Below are 5835 nucleotides of genomic sequence, written 5' to 3'. Positions count from 1 at the left end.
TCATAATCCAGCAACACACTCATTGTGAAACGTCTCTGTGTCATTAATGAAACACACCGCTGGAACAGCACACACACACTGAGCTCTTACCCCATAAATAATGTATCTCAAACAAAGCAAAAGAAGTGTTTTTCAAAACCCTACATAACATAAACCCTGTGAACTGTATCACTGCTAAATTTACAGATGTCAACGACTCCTGTACTTTTTGTGAAAACAGTACAGAAACAACTATGCATTTATTTTTTTATTTTAATTGTGACATATTGAAAAGATTTTGGAATGATTGAGTCTCACTTTTTCAGTGCTAACTGGCTTAACCTTAAATATATGATTTGCTACTATGTTAATCCAGAAGATGAACTTTATCATCATTTATGCTAAATTCTTTATTCACAAACAAAAATTTGCTAAATCAATGCCTAAAATCGCTCCTTTCCTATCAACAACAAAAAAAGCAACACATTACTGAGTCACTATGAAAAGTTTGTCCCTGAAGCCTCTGACTGACCTTCTTTTTATGTTTGTTTAATGTTTTGTTTGCTGTTCTATTTCTACTATGTATCTTATTCTATTCTTCATCCCTTTTGTATCCATCCTTAACTTTTTTTCTTCAAACTGTATTTTATAATTGCTTTATCATTATACATTGCTTCTGACTATTTGCTTTCTGATGTGCTGTTCTGCATCAATGTATACCTTGTTGGTATATACCTGATCTATAAAAATAGAAAAAAATTTTAAAAAAACACCACACACTGCAGGTGCACGAGTCCACGGCAGCAGAGACCGTCACACCAACACACTGACACAGTTTCAGCAGGACCACATGAACCTGCCTGAGGGACCCGTGGCCCGGGTCAGAACCACAGCAGAGTAAATAAAGTGTGTCACAAAATCTGGTTTTAAAAGCTTCAGTGGCTCAGTTTGGTGTGTGTATGGTTCATTAAAGGGATAGTTCAACATTTTGGCAAAGTGGCCTATTCCCATAATCCCTATAGTCATGACAGTAGGTTTGTTACCTTTATTTGTCGGTGCAAGCTGTTTTTAGAACGGCGGAGCAGAGCCACAAGCTGCTCAGAGCTACACTACGGAGGCTCGTGGGATTTCTTGCTTTCCCTCATCAAACTCATCAAATACACAATCCAACAACTCCAAAACGCTCTGGTGGACAAGTTGTGAGCTGCACAATCACCACGCTATGAGATAATAACAGAACGTTACCAGACAGAGTTGTTTTAGAGGTAAATACAGAGACTGTTGATGAAAAACTGTCCCCGACGGGAACGCGCATCAGCGGTTTTGCATGAATTTGCCTCTAAAACAACTCTGTCTGGTAATGTTCTGTTATTATCTCATAGCGTGGTGAATGTGCAGGTCACAATTTGTCCACCAGAGCCTTGTGGAGTTGTTGGATTGTGTATTTGATGAGTTTGATGAGGGAAAGCAAGAAATCCCACGAGCCTCCATAGCATAGCTCTGAGCAGCTCGCGGCTCTGCTCCGCCGTTCTAAAAATAGCTTGCACCGACAATTAAAGGTAACGAACCTACTGCTATGACGGCAATGGGCCAATTTGCCAAAATGTTTAACTATCCCTTTAAGCCCCCCATACAGCAGATCTGAGACCAGGTAGGCCTAAGTAAATGCACACACTGCACATAGCTGAGGGCGGGGGAAGAGAGGTGTTACTGATCGACCAATCAATTCATCAAATGACAGGGAGCAATGACACAGTCAGACCAGGCCTGACCCAGACTCACTTCTGATCTTCAGGACTAAACCACTGGGTGACCAACGTCCTGTGTGTGTGTGTGTGTGTGTGTGTGTGTGTGTGTGTGTGGGGTCCATACTTATTGTCTTTATTGTTTTTGTTCAGAAAGTCACGTGAGTGAGACTTCCCTTGTGTAACGTCAGCAAAGGTGACTTCTAAATTCACTCCAACCCATAAACACACTAGAGCAGCAGTGAGTGCGTGCGTGCGTGCACGTGAATGTGTGTGTGCGCGCGCGCGTGTGTTGGAATGTCAGCTATTCAGTGTAGGGCTGCGGGCTGAACCGTGCCGTGCCAGGACAAGCTGGGAACACAACACCGAGACACTGACAGCCACTGATAAAAACTAGAATCAAAACATTTCCATGTTGACGCTGCCAGATGAGACATGATGAAGAGGAGCAGGTCTGTCCCCATGTCTCTGTTGGACACTGAGACACAGTCCAGACACCGTTACACTCATGTCAACTTAGAAAGTCGCAGCTCTCCAGCCTGCACCGCTCCGTCTCTACCGACTGGGAATAGCCTACTCAAACCCAGGAAACCGACAACAACTACTGAGGTCGACCTGAACCGTTAAAGCCGAATTAAAGACCATGACCCCTCGGTCCTAGAACACACCTTCACACTCTTCACCGTGAACCACGGGCTCAAAGACACGAGGGAACGTTTTAAACGGTGTAACGAGTGGAGCGGGTCTGGTGCGTGGCTGTCAGACACGCCTGACGGTGACACACGCTCCTTCCTTCCTGCAGCAGCTGCGGCTCGGGACAAGTTGGCGCCGTGAAAAGAGCCGCGGAGTGATCCGTGTGTGGTCCGACTCACCTGAGCTCGGCGGGCTGCTCCGCGGTCCGCCGGAGTTCGACCCGCCCGGAGAAACTTCCAGAACCGGCAGACAAGTCCGACAGAGACACAACCCTGACTGTTTCCCACCCGCTGAGCCGCACAACAGGTCCGACAGAGACCCCGCCCCGCTCCACTCCGCGCGGCGCCGGGAGGCTTTTCTGACGCTCCTCAACAGCGGCAACAGTGCCTGGCTCCTCTGCGGGGAACGGAACCGACAACCTGCCGCAGTCTCCTGCTGGATCATCGTCATCATCATCATCATCATCATCATCACTTTGAGCGCGGTTCAGTTAACACATGAATAGCGTGCTTAGAGTTAAATTGATCATGCTGCAGTGTGTTGCAAATCAATTGAGCAGTTTTGATTGATTATTGATTAGTTATTGATTCTCAATCAACCAACCAACAAGAGCCCGTTATTCCTACAGTTAAAGCTTTAAACTATTTGCTAAAGCTTTAAAATAAATAATAATAATAAATTACATTACATACATACAGTCAGTGGTTATTATATCAGTAGCCTACATGATCAGTGGTCATAGGCCTATTATTATTATTATTATTTATTTTTTCATAGGCCTATTATGGACTAGGCTAGTACAGCAGTTGTTAGCCTACATCATGATTACAGCTGATCTCAGTGTATCACATCAGTAATTAATTTTATTTGATAATTCAAAAAAAAAAACTCCACAGTTCCCACAAAGAGCAGTGGTGTGATGGGTGGAGGAAGGCTCCTCCAGCAGCAGGCTCAGGGTGGGAGCTGGGGGCATCCTGCTGCTCAACACAGAGACGTCTGCAGAGAGGACAGAGAGAAGGAGCACCACTAGTCTATACCACTACACCTATAGCAGTATGTCTGAGGGATGGACTCATAGTCCAGTAATTTTAGGCCAAAAAAGGGGTCAACGTTAAACAAATTGCAACAGAAGCAAACTCAACTGATTTTGTATCCTCAACATCTCCTGAGTGAGGGAAAAAAGCCCAGAAGAATCCCATTAGGGGAAAGTTTCGAAAAACACCCAAACATATCCCATTTATACGCATATAAAAACATTTTTTCACGTCAATAGGGTAACATTTTTAACCTTTAGATATCTCCATGAAAATTACTGAGTTGATTACTTACATTAAGACAAACAAAAAATGTATTACAAGTTTTTAGAAATTCTTTGTTAACATGAGCAAATTTGCATAAATTTGCATACTTTCCACCGTTTTGACGGCACATGTATATGAAGTTGCTGTGGTGGTACCAGCATGAAAATTGGAATGAGTTGACTCCATCGGTCAACCGACAAGTTGACCACTTTAAATTTCAAGATGACTGCAATTTTTCAAGACAGCCACATCCTTAGTAGAGCAGGTATGACATGAGCCAACAGTGCATAATCCAATTACGTATGGCTAATTTGCATACATACAACACCTGATCTAAACATTGGGTAGAGCAGGTGAAAATGTCTTGTTCAATATTGTTAACATATTACAGTTAAAAAACTTAAGGAATGGAACCAATTTAGGCTACTCCGTCTCTATCATAGACTGTAAATGGTCTCTATTAATGAGCATTAAAGCAGAAGTAAGTGATATATTTGTGTTAATATAAGTCTTAAATAGTTAATCTTCCGACAGCAATCACTTACATAGAGTGTTTGGACTGAAACACGGGTCTCTCAGTCCCTCTCCTCTGCTCTGCTCTGAGCCGAAGAGAAAACATTTATCGTATCCTACAGTTTTTATCCAATGAGGAGAGAGAACGGCATGCAGGGCTGTATGTGCAGCCAAGGAACGCCGTGAATGTGGCGACGTAGGGACGAGGACTGTTATGGTGCGTTCAAGGAAACTCGTATTTTTCCGACCGTGAAGTGGTACCAGTTCGATCTGGTACGAGTTCACCGGTCGGAAGTTACGAGTGGCCGTTATAGTGACTTTCACCGGTAAAACAGGTCGGAAAAACACGAGTGGGTTGCCTGAAACGCTACAAAGTCGTAAGTTGTGACTTGAAGCTGTAATTTACGATTTCAAAAGCCTGCCTGGAACGCAGCATTAGCCAAAACGACCGGACCACTTACTTCTGCTTTAATAGAGACCATTTTACAGTCTATGATAGAGACAGAGCATGTCATACCTGCTCTACTAAGGATGTGGCTGTCTTGAAAAATTGCAGTCATCTTGAAATTTAAAGTGGTCAACTTGTCGGTTGACCGATGGAGTCAACTCATTCCAATTTTCATGCCGGTACCACCACAGCAACTTCATATATACATGTGCCGTCAAAACGGTGGAATTTATGCAAATTTATGCAAATTTGCTCATGGTAACAAAGAATTTCAAAAAACTTGTAATACATTTCTTGTTTGTCTTAATGTAAGTAATCAACTCAGTAATTTTCATGGAGATATCTAAAGGTTAAAAATTTTACCCTATTCACGAGAGAAATTTTTTTATATGCGTATAAATGGGATATGTTTGGGGTTTTTTCGAAACTTTCCCCTAATGGGATTCTTCAGGGCTTTTTTTCCCTCACTCAGGACATGTTGAGGATACAAAATCAGTTGAGTTTGCTTCTGTTGCAATTTTTTTAACCTTTTCTCATAAAATGACTGGGCTATCATCTGAACCAGCCCTGTTTTGCTCATGTTACTGCTCCACTATCATAACCCTAATCCTCGAGTACTAAGTCAAAATTCCTTCTGTAGTTACAGTATCACAGTAAAGTACTTTCTGTATAGCAGCGAGTATACTTCCTGCTGTTAAAGTGTAAGAGTACCTCTGACAGATAACTGTCTGCTGTGCCTGATTTCTGATCAGATCATTGATCCAGAGCCATTTTAATGTTTTAGCTGCTCTAAATACATCAGATAGTCGAGTTCACTACTCCACAACCCCAGCTGTCATTCCCTCCTAAACGTCACCTGATCAGTGTTAACAGGTGTGATGATTCATTGTCTGGATACAAGACCTCAGTCCTGATTCACTGACCTGGAAGCAGCTTCAGGACTGAAACCAAGCCAGAAGAAGCTTCTCAGTGATTTTGTGAAGGCTACTATGACAGAAATGTTGGGACTATTTTAATCTCAAACCACATAAATGTCTGTCTGGAGAATGTAGAGAAGTCCAAGTTGTCCCTCGGTGCAGTGTGGAACAAACAGTCCTTTGATGTGACGGTGAAGAGACCAGACAGAACATGAAGCAGGAACTGGAGACACAACGTG

The 5835-nt window shown here is 42.8% G+C and overlaps 1 protein-coding gene across 2 annotated transcripts in view; it reads right to left on the bottom strand.

The window, feature by feature from the left end:
* Nucleotides 1-2777, bottom strand: part of plxnb3 (plexin B3) — an 84374-nt gene extending 81597 nt beyond the window's left edge. The window contains exon 1 of one of the 2 annotated variants that reach the window (XM_085780780.1): nt 2597-2777. The gene's annotated coding sequence lies outside the window, so the exon portion shown is untranslated. The remainder of the gene's footprint in view (nt 1-2596) is intronic. The other variant, XM_085780782.1, reaches the window with a different exon arrangement.
* Between the last annotated feature and the right edge of the window lie 3058 nt (nt 2778-5835).

The sequence above is a fragment of the Trachurus japonicus genome, chromosome 7 (assembly GCF_045865225.1).
Source record: "Trachurus japonicus isolate A0001 chromosome 7, Traja_1.0".
In the NCBI taxonomy this organism is placed as follows: Eukaryota; Metazoa; Chordata; class Actinopteri; order Carangiformes; family Carangidae; genus Trachurus; species Trachurus japonicus.
This window is presented reverse-complemented; position numbering and strand designations above follow the sequence as displayed.